Source organism: Solanum dulcamara, chromosome 9 (genome assembly GCF_947179165.1).
Source record: "Solanum dulcamara chromosome 9, daSolDulc1.2, whole genome shotgun sequence".
NCBI lineage: Eukaryota > Viridiplantae > Streptophyta > Magnoliopsida > Solanales > Solanaceae > Solanum > Solanum dulcamara.
Window position 1 is genome coordinate 34,507,733 of NC_077245.1, and position 18,244 is coordinate 34,525,976.

Here is an 18,244-nt window from a genome sequence, read left to right on the forward strand (position 1 = left end):
AGGTGGTATGAGTGTGAGGGAGTATTCCCTCAATTTACTCAATTATCAAAATATGTTCCATTCATGCTTGCCGACTCGAGAACTCGTATGGTCAAGTTTCTGTCGGGTGTGTCGGATGTGGTCTCAAAGGAGTGCAAGACGGCTATGTTAATTTGGGAGATGGATATATCTAGACTTATTGTCACGAACCAACCCAGATCCTAGTTGTAACATGATGATCGAAACCCCAAAGGGCTCTAGCCAAGCCTCTTATACATATTGTAAGCATACACAAGGTAAAATAAAAGAGGAAATATCATAAGAGAGTCTAAACCATGAATACAAATCTGAAAATATCTTATGACAACATAGACTCGAACATATGCCCAACGAGATGTCTCTAAACATGAGTATGGGCGGGGGCTAAGACATGTACCTAGCTCACCCTCAATATACAACATAAATAAAAGTCTTTTGAAAATAAAACAGTAACTAACTTGAAAACTAGTCCCTAATCAATGAGGACTCACTACAACACAGTCGGATAGAGAACGCCAACTAGTTACGAGGACAATTAGGATCTTCAACCTCAACCCCTACATTATTAGAGAATGTAGGCAAAAAGTATGCATTAGTATGTTGGAAAGTACTAAGTATGTGGGCATGACATGCAACGTAAATCATAGAATGCAAAGGTCAAGTAAAACACATGATAAGATGGAATAAGTAAAGTCATGAGAAAATCATATTGACCAAAGCATTTAAAAGCATCAATTTAAAATCATAACATACTTAAGAGATCATACATATGTGGGATAGGAACTATAACTGAAAATAAGACCATGCGAGCTATAATATTGAATCCCGTTGTCTCCCCATACAATGAAAAAAAGGGGAATCTACTTGCCAATATAGACTCTACCCCGCTAGGCGGGTCATACATACTCTATATATGGATCCAATAGCTAAGCCATAAAGGCAACCTACGGTGGCACATAGTTTATGGGACATGAGGCCGCTACTAAGGCTTTTGGTAGGGTCCCCACCTCACACCCACTCAGTGCTAACTCAAATCCCACGGAATACATGCATAGCATAGAAATCATAATTACATATTTTATAGTCATGATCATAGGTTTGAAATCATAGAGTAGCTCATTTTCATAACATACTTGTAATGTGAGAATTGTCCTTTCATTATTACAATTATATTTGCATAATTCATATCGTTAGGCCTTAGGTCACCACATAGGGCCCTAAGTCACCTTTTAGGCCTTAGGTCACCAAATAGGGCCCTAAGTCACATTACTTCATAACTTGCATGAAATTCATACCTTGAACTTACAGTAAAGCTCAATTGCATAATCAATTGACTTTGAAAATAATGTAATTAACTTGAAAACATGCATGATCATAAACTTTATTTCAGCCCATACATAATTCATATAGATAATATCCTTTGGAAGTGTAATTCAAAATACTCATAATTTACATCATGAACCCTAGAGATCAAAATAGGAGAATTCATGGAAAAACTCTTCAATTTAATTCAATAGCCATCAATTTATATCAAAATAGACTAATGATCATACTTTAAATCAACATTCATGCAATTGAAATAGAGATTACAAAACCCATAAAATATCATACTTTAATTTGATAGAAAACTTGAGAAATTGATTGGGTTTCATGGAAGAAAGAATCCATGAATCAATGTCCACATACCTTAAGTGAGAACACAAATTAATTGGGAAGAACTTGAGAGTTTTGATGGATAAATTGACTGAATTTGCTTGAAATCTTCAATGGAAACCCTTGAGATCCTTTTTGTAGAGAGAGAAATATTTGATAGATGAATTATAGAAGAACGAATTAAATTAGAGGTTTAGGTAGATTTATAGAGTCGGTTTAGGCCCTAAAAATATCAAGGTTCATTTACTAATAACTTGGGAAAGGTCTAAAACACCCTTTTAAAAAACTCAACTCGACGAGAAAACTCTCCCAAGTCCGCGACGTGGACCTGTCGCGGATCCTACTATTCGTGAATTTCTTCAAAAATCTATCTTCTAATATACGGGTCCTAAAAATCCATCGAGACTATTTTCTTGTAGGTTTTAACCCCCTGATCAATATTCTGAACTCGGATTTTTCCAAAAAGATTAATGATAACGCATTACATGAGCGGCCTATTCCCAAGGCATTTCTTAAGGCACTAGTGCATTTTTTAGGAACGTTACAATATCTCCCCCTTGGGAACATTCGTCCTCGAATGAGATTCAACTAATATAGAAAACACATAGAAAAAGGATTTAGAAACCCAACATGGTCATGAGAACACCTTGAAAAAAAATGCATATAACATGTAAACTTCATACTTAACATTAGAAATAGTCCTTGAGAGAAATCATTTTCATGAATCATGCATGCATATGAATGACATATGGAACTGAAGCATAGAAGTTTAATCAATTTGATCATGAGCAACTTAGTACCTTTAGTCTTGAGTGAAAGGAAAGAGATAAGGGTACCTCTTCATCATGTCTGATTCTACTTCCTACGTAGCACTCTGTACTTGTTGATTCCTCCATAACACTTTGATAGATGAAACGTCTTTATTTCTTAGCCTCTTCACTTACCGATCTAAGATCCCAATCGGAACTTTCTCATAAGTAAAATTCTCTTCAATACTCACGTTCTCCCTTGGCACAATAGAATTTGGATTACCCACAAATTTTCTCAACATCGACATATGATATATCGGATGAACCAAAGCCAACTCAAGTGCCAAGTCTAACTCATATGGTACCTTGCCAATGCGCTTAAATATCCTATAAGGTCCTATATATCTAGGGATCAACTTCCCTTTCTTACCAAACCGCATTACCCCTTTTATAGGTGAAATCTTCAAATACACCATATCATCCACATCAAATTTAAGCTCTCTCCTTCTAGTGTCCGAATAGGACTTTTGACGACTTTGAGCAATTTTCAATCTTTTTCTTATGAGCCTTGCTTTCTACATTGCATCAATTACCAAATCTGGACCAACCACCTCTATCTCACCAACTTCAAACCACCCGACCGAAGACCTACATCTTCTCCCGTACAAGGCTTCAAAAGGAGCTATTTGGATGCTAGAGTGATAACTATTATCGTAGGAGAACTCAATCAATGGAAAACGGTCATCCCAACTTTCTCTAAGGTCAATCAAACATTCCCTTAACATATCCTCCAAGGTTTGAATTGTTCTCTCAGCTTTTCCATCGATTTAAGGATAAAAAGCGGTACTTAGCTTGACTTTAGTGCCAAGACCTTTTGAAATGACTTCCAAAAATGTGAACTAAATTGAGTACCTCTATCCGATATAATCGACAAAGGAACACTATAAAGTTTCACAAGTTCACGAATGTACAACTTAACATAATCTTTGGCACCATAAGAGGTTTTGACTGGTAGAAAATACGCCGATTTGGTCATTCAATCCACAATGACCCAAATAGAATCATGTTGTCTCCTAGTACGAGGCAAACCCGTAACAAAGTCCATATTCACATCTTCCCACTTCCATGTAGAAATTTCGATTTCTTGAGCTATACCTCCCGGCCTTTGATGTTTAACTTTCACTTGTTGAAAATTAGGACACTTAGACACGAACTCCGCTATGTTTTTCTTTATGCGATTCCACTAATACACTTCCCTCAAGTCACGATACATCTTGGTGGATCCCGGATGAATTGAATACCGAGAACTATGGGCCTTATTCAATATTAACTCTCTTATTCTATCAATATTTAGAACACACAACCAACCTTGGTAACGTAGTACCCCATCTTATCCTAGGGAGAAAGTATCATGGATTTTTCAGAAACCGACTTCTTCAATTCAACCAAAATTGGATCATTGTCTTGTTTGCCCTTGATGTCTGCCACAAAAGACAATTTCGAACCATTATGTATAAAAACGCTTGCATCATTGGAATCAACCAAATGCACACCTAAATGTGCCAATCTATGAACCTCTTTTCCCAATTCCCTTTTACCTTCCTCAACATGTGCAACACTACCCATAGACAATCGACTAAGAGCATCAGCTACAACATTTGCCTTATTCAGATGGTAGAATACGCTCATGTCATAGTCTTTTAGGAGTTCAAGCCACCTCATTTGCCTAAGGTTTAAGTCCCTTTAAATAAACACATATTTCAAGCTTTTGTGGTCAGTAAACACATCAACATGCACCCTATAAAGATAATGGCACAAATTTTCAATGCAAACACAACCGCCGCAAGTTCAAGATCATGGGTTGGCTAGTTTCTTTCATGTACTTTAAGTTGCCTAGAGGCATAGGCTATAACCTTACCATGTTTCATCAAAACACAACCCAAACCAACACGCGAAGCATCAAAATAAACAATAAATCCATCTGAACCTTCGAGCATTGTCAAAATAAGAGCTGACGTAAGACGATCTTTCAATATTTAGAAAAACATTTCACATTCTTTCAACCATTGGAATTTCGCCTTCTTTTGTGTCAACTTAGTTAAAGGCAATGCAATAGATGAGAACCCTTCAAAAAAACTTCTGTAGTATCTGGCTCAGCCCAAAGAGCTTCTAATATCTGAAGGAGATAATGGTCTAGGCCAATTCTTAACTGCCTTTATTTTCTTTGGATCTACTTTAATCCTATCACCGGACACTACATGGCAAAGAAATTCAACCTCTCTTTGCCAAAATTGGCACTTACTAAATTTAGCGAATAATTTCTTTTCGCTCAATATATGCAACACAATCCTCAAAAGACCCATATGATCTTCCTCATTTCGAGAGTAAATCAAGATATCATCATTAAACACCACTAAAAACATATCCCAATATGGCTTGAAAATATAATTCATCAAATCCATGAATATAGTAGGGAGCATTTGTCAACCCAAACGACATTACTACAAATTCAAAATGACCATACTTTGTCCGAAAATCCATCTTGGGAATATCACACTCCCTTACCCTTAATTGATAATAACCGGAATGGACGTCAATCTTAAAAAAATAGCTTGATCCTTATAATTGATCAAACAAGTCATCTATCCTTGGGATTGGATATTTTTTCTTTATGGTGACCTTATTCAATTGCCGGTAGTCTATACACATTCGGAGTGACCCATCTTTCTTTCTAACAAATAACATGGGAGAACCCTATGGTGAAATACTTGGTCATATGAAACCCTTATCCAATAAATCCTTCAAATATTCTTTCAACTCCTTAAGTTCTACCGGAGCCATACAGTAAGGAGGAATAGAGATAGGTTGGGTTTCGGAAAAGAGATCTATGCCAAAGTCAATCTCTTTTTCGAGAGGAATACTGGGCAAGTCATCGAGAAATACGTCGAAGAACTCATTAACTATAGGGACCAACTCAAGAGAAGGAGTTTTGGAATCAATGTCCCTAACTCGCACCATATGATAAATGCACCTTTTGGAAATCATTTTTTGGGCCTTAATACATGAGATGAATCGAACCTTAACCACTGAATCATTACCCTTCAATTCAATAATAGGCTCATTAGGGAAGTAAAGTGGTATGTAACCAATCCATACCAAGAATGATGTCAAAATCAGTCATATCAAGTTCAACAAGGTCACATGGAATAACTTTGTGCAAGACACAAACGGGATAATTTATATAAGCTCTCTTGGCTAATACCGAATCACTAATGGGAGTATAAACTGAAAAAGGTTCTATTAACACTTCGGGGCATACATCAAATCTCATAGTAATGTAAGGAGTAACAATAGACAAGTTGGAACCCGGATCAAGCAATGCATAAACATCAAATTTAATGACTCATAACATACCCGTGACCACATCGAGAGCCTCATCAAACTCTTGCCTAGCATGAAGAACATAGAATCGATTGTTACGTTGGCAACCCTTAGGTGCCTTGTTGCACTTGGCCTCCTATAGGATGACCATACCCACCCTTGTTGGAAATAAGAGGGCACTCGGATCGCTTATGGTCTATCTTGCCACATCCATAGCAAGCACCTGTTCCAATCAGGTACTTTCCTCCATGATTCCTTCCACATTTTGCTCATTTCGGAAAAAAAGGGTTACTAGAATTTACACCTCCTTCTCCTTGAGCTTTAGGGTATGGCACCCTATCCTTAGAAAACATATTCCCTGATCTTTGTCCTTAATGAGAGTGTCCACTGCTACCAACGGTCCTAGCATTGGACAATCCACCTTCATACCAAGCCCTCTTAGAATCCCTTATCCTCATTTTCTTGAGCTTTTCTCCTTCAATTTGTTCGGCAAAAGTCATGATCTAAAATATGTCCATCGCCTTAAAAAGCATAGGGGTGCGACATTCCTTACAAACCAAGTCGGACACCCCCGATATGAATTTACTCATTCGGGCATGTGGATCGGCAATTATTGAAGGAGCATACTTGGATATCTTAGTAAACTTGAGGGCATAGTCCCTCATCCCCATATTGCATTGTCGAAGATTTATGAACTCCAACACTTTAGCCTCCCTTCACTCAAGAGGGAAAAAGTGATAAAGCAAAGCAAGTTTGAAAGCTTCCCATTCGACAGGACCTTCATCCATCCTCTCCAACTTCTATTGAGTGTACCATATTTGAGCAACACCCTTGAGTTGGTAAGCTTCCAACTACATTTTTTCTTCCGAAGTCATCCCTATAATAATCACTATATTTTAGCCATCATCAATGAGCTCTTGAGGATCCTTATTGACTTTTAAGCTATGAAACTCTAGAGGATTCATTCGTGCAAAGTTCCTTACTTTTGAGGCTGGAGTAGGAATATTAGGAGGAGCCACAACAACTTGGTTGGTCACCACTCGGGCTAGCATAGTAATAGCGATTCAGAAATTTTCATTAGTCACTAGGTCTAGTAGAGGACCAATGTCTTGATGAGCCAGGGGAGCTTGGGCTTCATTAATATTATCTCCCCTTGGAAATGGTGGTCTTCTTGGAGCCATTTTTTTGGAAAATCACAAATAAAGACCATTAGGGAAAAGAAGTCTTAACGTAAACTCTATAGTACGACATGGATCATGAAAGAAGTAAGAATTCCTAAATACCTTATAGCCTCCTACTCATAAGTGTGGCACTCTTCACACCAATGAATAAGACTCTACTTGACGCGGTATGTTGGACACCCTAGGATACTTGAAAAACCTTATGCTCTGATACTAAGTTTGTTACGACCCTACCTAGGGCCTAGTCATAACATGGCGATCGAAACCCCGAAGGGATCCAATCAGTCCTCTTATACATATCATAAGCATACACAAGATAAAATAAAGCGAAAGCATCATAAGAGAGTCTAAATCCTGAATAAAAATCTGAAAATGTCTTATGACAACATAGACTCAAACATATGTCCAACTAGATGTCTCTAAACACGAATATGGATAGGAGATAAGATATGTCCCTAGCTCACCCCAATATACAACGTAAACAAAAGTCTTTTGAAAAGAAAACAATAACCAACTTGAAAACTAGTCCCCGATCATTGAGAACTCACAACAACATAGTCGGATAGAGAACGCCTACTAGTTACGCAGACGATTAGGATCTTCAACATCAACCCCTACATTATATGACAATGTACGTAAAAAGTATGTATTAGTACATTGGAATGTGCAAATTATGTGGGCATAACATCCAATGTAAATCATGGAATGCAAAGGTCAAGTAAAACACATAATAAGATGGAATAAGTAAAGTCATGAGAAAATCATATTGACCAAAGCATTTAAAAGCATTAATTTAAAATAATAACATTCTTAAGAGATCATACATATGTGGGATAGGAACTATAACCGATAATAAGACCATGCAAGCTATGACATTGAATCCCGTTGTCTCCCCATATAACGAAAAAAGGGAAATCTACTTGCCAAGGTAGACTCTACCCCTCTAGGTGGGTCATATATACACTATATATGGATCCAATAGCTAAGCTATGAAGTCAACCTATGGTGCACATAGTTTATGGGACATGAGGCTGCTAGTAAGGCTTTTGGTAGGCCCCACACCTCATGTCCACTCGGTGCTAAGTTAAATCCCACGAAATACATGCATAGCATAAAAATCATAATTAGATATATCATACTCATGATCATATGTTTGAAATAAGAGAGTAGCTCATTTTCATAACATACTTGTAATGTGAGAATTGTCCTTTCATCATTACAATTATATTTACATAATTCATATCGTTAGGACTTAGGTTACCACATAGGGCCCTAAGTCACCTTACTTCATAATTTGCATGAAACTCATACCTTGAACTTAGAGTAAAACTCAATTGCATAATCAATTGACTTTGAAAATCATGTAATTCACTTGAAAACATGCATGATCATAAACTTTATATCATCCCATACATAATTCATATAGATAATATCAAGTGTAATTCAAAATACTCATAATTTACATCATGAACCCTAGAGATCAAAATAGGAGAATTCATGAGAAAATTCTTCAATTCAATGCAATAACCATCAAATTATTTCAAAATAGACTCATGATCGTATTTTGAATCATAATTCATGCAATAGGAATAGAGATCACAAAACCCATAAAATACCATACTTTAATTTAATAGAAAACTTTGAGAAATTGATTGGACTTTCATGGATGAAAGAATCCATTAATCAATACCAATATATGTTAAGTGAGAACACTAATTAATTTGAAAGAACTTGAGAGTTTTGATGGAGAGCTTGAGTGAATTTACTTGAATTCTTCAATGGAGTCCTTGAGAGTCTTTTATAGAGAAAGAATATTTGAGTAGGTGATTTGTAGGAAAATGAATAGAATTAGGGGTTTAGGTGAATTTATAGAGTCGGATTAGGCCCTATAAATGTCTAGGTTCATTGACTAATAATTTGGAAAAGGTCTAAAATACCCTTTAAAAAAACTCAACTCAGTCAGAAAACTCTCCGAGGTCCGCGACGCGGACCTATCGTAGATCCTACTGTTTCATGAATTTCTTCAAAAATCTGTCTTCCGATATACGGTTCCTAAAAATCCACCGAGACCATTTTCCTGCAGGTTTTGACCCCTTGATCAATATTCCAAACTCGGATTTTTCTAAAAAGATTAAGGATAATACATTACATGAGCGGCCTATTCCCTAGGCATTTCTTAAGGCACTTGTACATTTTTGAGGAACGTTACACTTATGACCTATGTGGAGGAAGTAGAGAGTGAGGAGTTAAAGGAGTAAAATAGAGAGGGTAAGAGTCCAAGAACTGATGGTTGTGATTTCTCTCATGCTAAGTTTGGAGGTGGTGGGCATCCTCATTTTCACCAAAGGTTCTTCTAATACCATTACTCCAAGATTTAACAAAGATAGGGTGCCTAACCCTAAGCCCTAAGGAGGTGCTCTTATTAGCCAAGATACTCCCACATGCAAGAAGTGTTGTAAGAACCATAAGAGTAAGTGTTTAATGGGTTTGAATGTGTGCTACCGGTGTGGTAAGCCAGGTCATCATGCTAAGGAATGTATGGTCAAAGATGGTCATCCTCAAGGCTAAATTACTCATGGAGGCCAAGTTTCTCAAGGTACTCAAGTGAAACCAAAGGATGGTCAACACAATAATTAGTTTCATTCTCTTCATGGTAGGCAAGAGGTGGAGGAGACTCCCGATGTTGTTACTGGTATATTACGGGTCTTTCACTATGATATTTATGCCTTACTCAATTCGGGTGCAAATTTGTCTTTTGTTTCCCCTTATGTGGCCACGAGGTTTGATGTTAGCCCCAAAATATTATTAGAGCCTTTTTCCATTTATACTTCCATACGTGAGTCGGTTGTGTCTAAAAGAGTACTCTATAGAAGTTTTCCGGTTTTAGTCTTTCTTAAAGTAACTCTGTGTGATCTAGTTTAGCTTTAGATGACCAATTTTGATGTTATCCTTGGTATGAATTGGCTATATGCATGTTATGCTTCTATTGATTGTAGAACCTGAGTGGTTAAGATTTAATTTCCTAATGAGCTAATCCTAGAATGGAAGGGTAGTAATTTCATGTTTAAAGGCCAATTCATTTTGTGCCTTAAAGCTCAGAAAATGATTTCCAAGGGTTGTATCTACCATCTTGTGAGGTTTAGGTATGAAAATTCTGAAGCCACTACTCTAGAGTTGGTCCCTATTGTAAATGAGTTTCCGGATGTGTTTTTCGATGATCTACCTGATGTCCCTCCCAAAAGGGATATTGGTTTTGGTATATACCTTCTTCTGGGTACTCAACCCATTTCTATTTCTCCTTATCGAATAGATTCGATGGAATTTGAGAAGTTAGAGGATCAATTGAAAGACTTATTAGATAAAGGTTTTATTATATTAAGTATATCCCTGTGGGGTGCTCCTGTATTATTTGTTAGAAAGAAGGATGGTTTACTACGTATGTGCATTGACTATCGATATCTGAACAAAGTAACCATCAAGAATAAATACCTAATTTTGAGGATAGATCATTTGTTTGACCAATTAAAAGGGGCAAGTTACTTCCATAAGATTGATCTCCATTCCGATTATCACCAACTAAGAGTGAGAGAGTGTGATATTCACAAGTCTCTGTTTAGAGCAAGGTATAACCATTATGAGCTCCTAGTTATATCATTTCATTTAACTAATCCCCCCGCTGCCTTTATGGACTTGATGAATAGGGTGTTCAAACCATATTTGGACATGTTTGTACTCATGTTCATTGATGACATATTGGCTTACTCTAGGAATAAGGAGAAGCATGCTAATCACTTGAGGATCGGATAGCAAACTCGAAGGGACAAACAATTATTTACCAAGTTCAATACGTGTGAGTTTTGGATAAGGGAGGGATTTTTCTTAGTCACATTGTGTTCGGTGAAGAGATCTTGGTTGATCCTAAGAAAATCGAGGTAGTGAAGAATTAGCCTAGACTATTGTCCCCTTTAGATATTAGAAGTTTCTTGGGCCTAGCTGGATAATATAGGAGATTTGTAGAAGGGTTCTCATTGATCTCATCAACTTTGACTAAGTTAACTCAAAATAAGGTGCAGTTTCAATGGTCAAAAGCTTGTGAGAAGAGTTTCCAAGAGTTGAAAAATTATCTAACTACCGCTTCTATTTTGACTCTACCGGAAGGGTCCGATGGTTTTGTTGTAGATTGTGATTCTTCAAAGATTGTACTTGGTTGTGTTTTGATGCAATGTGGTAAGGTGATAGCCTATGCTTCTAGGAAACTTAAGGTGCATGAACGAAATTATCCAACCCATGAGCTTGAACTAGCAATAGTTATATTTGATTTGAAGATTTGGAGACACTATCTTTATGATGTCCATGTGGATGTATTCACCGACCATAAGAGTTTATACTATGTGTTTAAGCAAAAGTATTTCAACCTTCGGTAAGGGAGAGGACTTGAGTTATTAAAAGAATATGATATGAGTGCGTTGTACCATCGGGGCAAAGCTAATGTGGTTGCTAATGCACTAAGTAGATGGTCCATGAGTAGTGTTGCACATATTGAGGAAGGTAAGAAAAAAATAGTTAAAGATGTTCATATATGGGCACATTTAGGTGTGCAGTTGGTTGACTCCAATGATGGAGGTATTTTCTCTCATAATGGTTCAAAATCATCTCTTGAGGCGGATGTTAAGGCTAAACAAGACCATGAACCCATTTAGGTTGAGTTGAAGAAGTCGGTTGCCGAAAACACCATTGAGGTTATCTCCCAAGGGGGATATGGTGTGCTTCATTATCAAGGTCGCTTGTGTATACCTAATGTGGATGGGTTAAGAGAGTTGATATTGAATGAGGCCCATGGTTCCTAATATTCAATTCATCTAGGTTTCACTAAGATGTATCGTGATTTGAGGGAATTATATTGGTGGAATGACATGAAGAAAGACATAGTGAAATTTATGGCTAAGTGTCCAAATTGCCAATAATTTAAAGTTGAGCATCAAAGACTGGGAGGTTTAACTCAGGATATTTAAATTCCTGCTTGAAGTGGGAAGACGTGAATATGGACTTTGTAAAGGGTTTGCCTCGTACTAAGAAGAAACATGATTCCATTTGGGTTGTTGTACATCGGATGGCTAAGTTGGCTTATTTTCTATTGGTTAAGAATTCTTATGGTACCGAAGACTATGCTAAGTTGTATGTTCATATGTTGGTAAGGCTTTGTGGTGTTCCGTTTTCCATTATATCTGACTGAGGTACTCAATTCACTTCTCACTTTTGGAAGTCATTTCAAAAGGGACTTGGTACAGAGGTTAAGTTAAGCACCACTTTCCATCCTTAAACCAATGGCCAAGCCATAATAATGATTCAAACTTTAGAGGATATGTTGAGGGCGTGTGTTATTGATTTTAAATAGAGTTGGGATGAACATTTTCCATTGATTGAGTTTTCCTATAATAATAGTTATCACTCCAGCATCTAAATGGCTCCTTTCGAAGTATTGTATGAGAGAAGATGTAGATCCCTGGTAAGATTGTTTAAAGTAGGTGAGATGGCCTTGATTGGTCCAGATTTGGTGATAGATGCTATAGAGAGGGTAAGACTCATAAGGAAGAGTTTTAAGAAGACTCAAAAGTTATCAAAAGTCCTTTGCAGATGTTAGAAAAAGAGAGCTTGCATTTGAAGTAGATGATTGGGTCTATTTGAAGGTTTCACTCAAGAAGGGTGTAATTCATTTTGGTAAGAAAGGGAAATTGAGTCCTAGATACATTGGACCTTATAAGATATTGAGATGTTTTGGAAAGGTGGCTTATGAGTTAGATTTTCCACTTGAGTTAGCTATGGTTCACCCGGTGTTTCATGTATCTATGCTTGAGGAAGTTCATGGGTGACCCAAATTCTATTATACCATTGGAAGATGTAAGTGTTGAAGAAAATTAGATCGACAAGTGCATCTGTCCCAGTGCTATGTAGGAATCAACAAGTAGAGAGTGCTACTTGGGAAGCAAAGGAGGATATGATAAAACTATACTCGTACCTCTTTCCCCCTACTCCAGCCTAATGTAGTAAGTTGTTCTCATTCAAGTTAATTAAACTCTTATGTATTCAATTCCTCCTATTGCATTCATATGCATGCATGTTCATGAAGTTGATTTTAAAGTCATAATTTATGTTAAGTTTAAAATCTTCATGTTATATGCATTTTAAAAGGTGTCAATATATTCATGTTGGGTTGCTTTCCCTCTTTTCGTTCTTTCCTATGATAAGTTAATCTCATTTGAGGTTGAATGTCCCCAATGGGGATATATTGTAAGACCCCAGAAGTCAAATAGTTAGAACGAAGGAGAAATCTCAAGAAATAGAATACCCAATGTGCAGGATTTCATATTAACAATTAGCAAGGAGGACTCATAATAAAACTTTAGAGACACCCAATGTGCAGGATTTCATAACCCTACAGGATGAGTCATGTGTATGACACATAGTGTTATACCCTGTATTTTTGAACGTTGAAATATTTTATGCTAATCGAGATAAGTTTAAGGACAAGATCATTTTGAGATATGAGATAGAGACTTTTAATCCCCGATTTTAATTAAGTCTATGAATTGCTTACAAAATTTAATTGATATAGAATATTAGTGGGAATTAGGGATTAATTAACCATGGTTAGATTATTAAGTGGGATTAGTGATTAAACTAATACTAATTAAAACATGAGTGGGCTAAGTGGACCCCACTATAGCATTACAAAATTTGATTGGCCCATGCTATGAGTGGGGAACATATAACTTCAAGGCTGCATGTATAAGAGCTTAGTTGATGACTAATTAGTTAGTCATTCACTTCATTCTTCTTCAATATAACATAGAGGTAATGAGAGAGGGTCTAAGACATGGCAACTCACGTCCATGGCTGAGCAAATTAAAAACCCCAAATTCTGATCCCTACATTAATTCTGTAAGGTATTTTTCAATCAATTGGAGGTGATTAACAACGTGAAGTAGTTATGGAGGTAGCAAGAATAATTATCACTTCAATTCACAAGTTTCAGCCAACTTAAGGAGCCAATTTGTTAAGGTAAAATCTAATCCTTTTCTACATATTTTAGAATTGGTTTGGACTTTTTATAATTTGGCAGATGTGAATTGGATATAAGAAACTATGAATATTGATGTTGAGGTATGGTTTGAGCCATGTAGGGGCTATTTTGAGTGTGTTGTTGTTCTTGTTGATTTGAGGAATTAAGAGTTAAGACTTGCATTGTGTTGATGGTAATTAATGGACTACCTTAATCTAGAAATAATGGAGTTAATTATAATTAATGTTGATGTTATTGTTGTGGCTGATTATATAATGAGAATTGAAGAATATGATATTTCAAGTTGGAATTGTAATTGTTTTAAAGTCTGGTTATAATGTGTTGCTGTTGTGTTGAATTGAAGGATTAAGTATAGTTAAAAATATACATTGTATGGTTATAATTGTTGGGCTGTTATATACTTTTTCGATAAAGCATAGTGGCTGTGGGTTGTTCGTTGTATTCAGAAATATTATCTTGGCTAGTCTTATTATGGCATTTGAATGTGTGGTTGTTGATGCTATTGGTTGTTGTATGGATGGTTGGATGTGAGGAGAGTGAGTGACATAGGGGAGGTGCTACCCAACTATCTACAAATAAGATACTAATGTTAAAGTACCCTTTATGCCTTTTCGTAGCTTAACTATAGTCCTGATATCTTAATATAGGTTGAGATATTTTAGACAAGTATACTCATCGAATCACAGATTAAGTGTCAAAGGTATGTAAAGTTGTCCCTTATTTCTTTTGGCATGTCTTAGATTGAAGAGATGAACAATTTGAGCTTGGGGTAATTCTATTCATAAGTTTGGAGTGTGATTCACAATCCTTATTCATTTCTTTATGTTAGAACTCCTACTGTGATTGAGCTATTGCTCCTCGAGTCCTCTATATGTTGGATAGTAGCTAGTATAGAGTTCCTATTCTTACAGACTCTACAATGATTAATGTCCCTAACTTTGAATAATTGTTTTGCATTATCTTGATACATGACATATGATTCCTGAGGCTCTATTTGATATAGTTCATATTAATATGCAAAGATTGCTTAACATGACTATTGCCTTAATATTCGAGTGCTAGTTATTTAATTGATTCCATTGAGTCTCAAATGATGATCTGATGGTGTATGGTTGCTCATGATATTCTACTCGTGTATGCCTTAATATGTCTTTCACCGAGTCATGGGTTGGGTATGTTATTGTACACAGTGTTATGACTTTATTCACCGAATCCCTTACTAGAGGGCCGAGTGCGGAATATGTATATGGCGATATGATGATATGATTATGGCACCGAGTCCCATAATAGGCCATGTATGGTATATGATAATGATATGCATGCTTTCTTTTCATAAGACGCAGGTACAATGATTTCTTAATTATCATACTTGTCTCTTAGAATCTCTACTTAAGTATGATCATTTTTATTATATTTCATGCTTTACATACTCAGTATATATCTCATACTAGCCTCCTTTGTTCGAGGGAGGGGGATGAGTTTCATGACCACAGGTACAAATACTCACTTTGGTGATCTGCCAGCTTAGGACCCCTATTCAGCTGTCTTGGAGTGCTCTAATATCCCGAAGCGTAGACTTTTGGTTCAGATCCTTTTGATGTATATATATATATATATGTTTATCCAAGGGTACGGCAGGGCCCTTCCCCATCATATGTTACTGTTGATACTCTTAGAGGTCTTTAGACATACATGTGGGTTTTTTGTGGATGTTGTTTTGTTGTGTTAGCATGACTTATTTTCGGACGTTCCCGTACGTAGTGCCAGCCTTATCGTCTTGTGTGTATATGTATATTTTGAGATATTGTATGTAGTGGAAGCCTTATCGACTTGTGTATATGTGTATAGATATTTCCATATGTAGTTACAGCCTTGTCGGCTCGTGTATTATGATACTTTAGTTGATTGTGACTTCTCATGAGATAGGTTTCCATGATACATGTATGTAATATTTTGAGATGACGTTATATTTTCATGAAGTCTCTATATTGTGTTTAGTTTTAGTTTGGTAATGCCTAACAACTATGTACACAAGTGTCCAGCTCGGACACTAGTCACATCCTACGAGGATAGGTCGTGATAAAAGTGGTATTAGAGTAGTTCATCCTTATAGTGTCTACAGAACCTGCCTAGTAGAACCTTATTTATCGGTGTGTTGTGCACCACATCTATAAACAGGAAGCTATAGGACATTTAGGATGTTGTCTTTCTTTCTTACTCTAGATCGTGCGATAGATCTATGTTATTAGGATAATCCACACTAATAGATTTTTATATCTAAAGTTATGCCTCCAAAGAAATCGACAACTACTAGAAGGGAAAATTAGTAGCAGTAGAGACTAGTCAAACTCAGAGAGTTATTAGGCTCGTGCCCAATCCATGCTCGATATTATACTTCATTTAGTGAGCTCTGCTACACCACCACCTCCAGAGGAGCTTAGAGCAGAAGCAACTGTAGATCGGGGGCAGCTCCACCACCAACTCTTGAGGCCCCAGTACCTAAGCCTCCATCTCCCAAGCCAAAGGTACAGGATAGGGCCATGGGAGACGCAATTCAGTTACTGACCAAATTAATGGCAGGGAAGGCTCACAGGTATGGGGTAGGAGTTGATTATGCAGATAAATATGATAGTTTAAGGGTTCGTGACTTCTTGACTTGTAAACCCTAGAGTTCTATGGGTCGAGGCCTATGGATGACCTATAGGAGTTTATCCGATAGATGCAGCGTACATTAAGGATAATTAGGGCTTCTAAGACTGAGTCTATTAACTTGGCTTTATATTAGCTGCGTGACATAGCTGTTAATTAGTATGAATCGTGGGAGTTATCTAGAGGTGAGAGTGCTCCTCCAGTGGTATGGGATGAGTTTATAGAGGCCTTCCTTGACCACTTTCTACCTCTAGAGATGAGGTGAGCTAGAGTTGATAGATTCTTACATTTAAGGCAGAATGGCAGGAGTGTTTGAGATTATAGAATTGAGTTTGATTCGTTGGCGAGCCATGAGCAACTATTGTAGCTGATATGGCTGATAGAGTGCATCATTATGTGATGAGGCTGGATTGTTATTTGATTGATAGTTTCATAGTAATGGCCTCTTAGCTAGGTATGGATATTACTTAGGTACATGCATATACACAGGGGGTAGAGTAGCATAACATAGGGCGTCCTCCAAGTAGGGATCATGACAGAGGCCAGCATAAGAGAGCTAGATCGGTTGGGTATTTTAGTGAGTTTTGAGGCGGGCAGCCTCAGCAGTACGGTAGATATTCTTCTTAGTTAACCCAAAGTGCTCCTCTATAGTTCACAGGTAGGAGATTCAATAGCATAGGGTATTCAGGAGCCAATTAGAGCTCCAGGGTTTTAGGTTCACAGATAAATAGGGGTTTGCACCAGTCAAGACCACCTTTACCTCGGTGTTCTCATTGTAGTAGGCCTTATTTTGGGGAATGCCATTTATCCATAGGTGCTTGCTTTACGTTTGGAATTTAAGTGCCTATTATGAGGGAGTGCCCATTCAAGGGTAACCTAGGTGATGCGACTCGCCTACTGGGTCAGTTGTTGGTTCTTCTTCTTCGGTGGCTATGCGCACCACAGGGCAGGGTATTCATACATCAGTAAGCCATGGTAGAGGTCGTGGTAGAGCTTCCAGTTCTAGTGATCCCTTGAACTGCATATATGCTTTGGCTAGTAGACAAGATCAGGAGGAGTCACGAAATGTGGTTACAGGTATATTATCGATTTTATCTCTGGACGTATATGCATTGATAGATCCAGGCTCTACCTTATCATATATATCTCCTTTTATTGCTAATAGAATCATAATAGAGTTTGAGTTGATAAAACCATTTAAGGTAGCTACACCAATAGGAGATTCTGTTATAGCAAAGCAAGTATATAGAAATTGTTTGGGGAACATACATAGTCATCATACCTTGGAAGATTTGATAGAATTAGATATGATTGAGTTTGATGTTATTATGGGTATGGATTGGTTAGCTTCTTGTTATGGTTACGTTAATTGTAGAGATAAAATAGTTTAGTTTCAGTTTCCAGGGGAGTGAATTATAGAGTGATTGGGGCATATGGCGTCGCTGAGGGGTAAGTTTATTTCATACCTCAAGGTAAGGAAGATGTTAGAAAGGGTTATATTTATCATTTGGTTCGTGTGCATGATTTGAAAG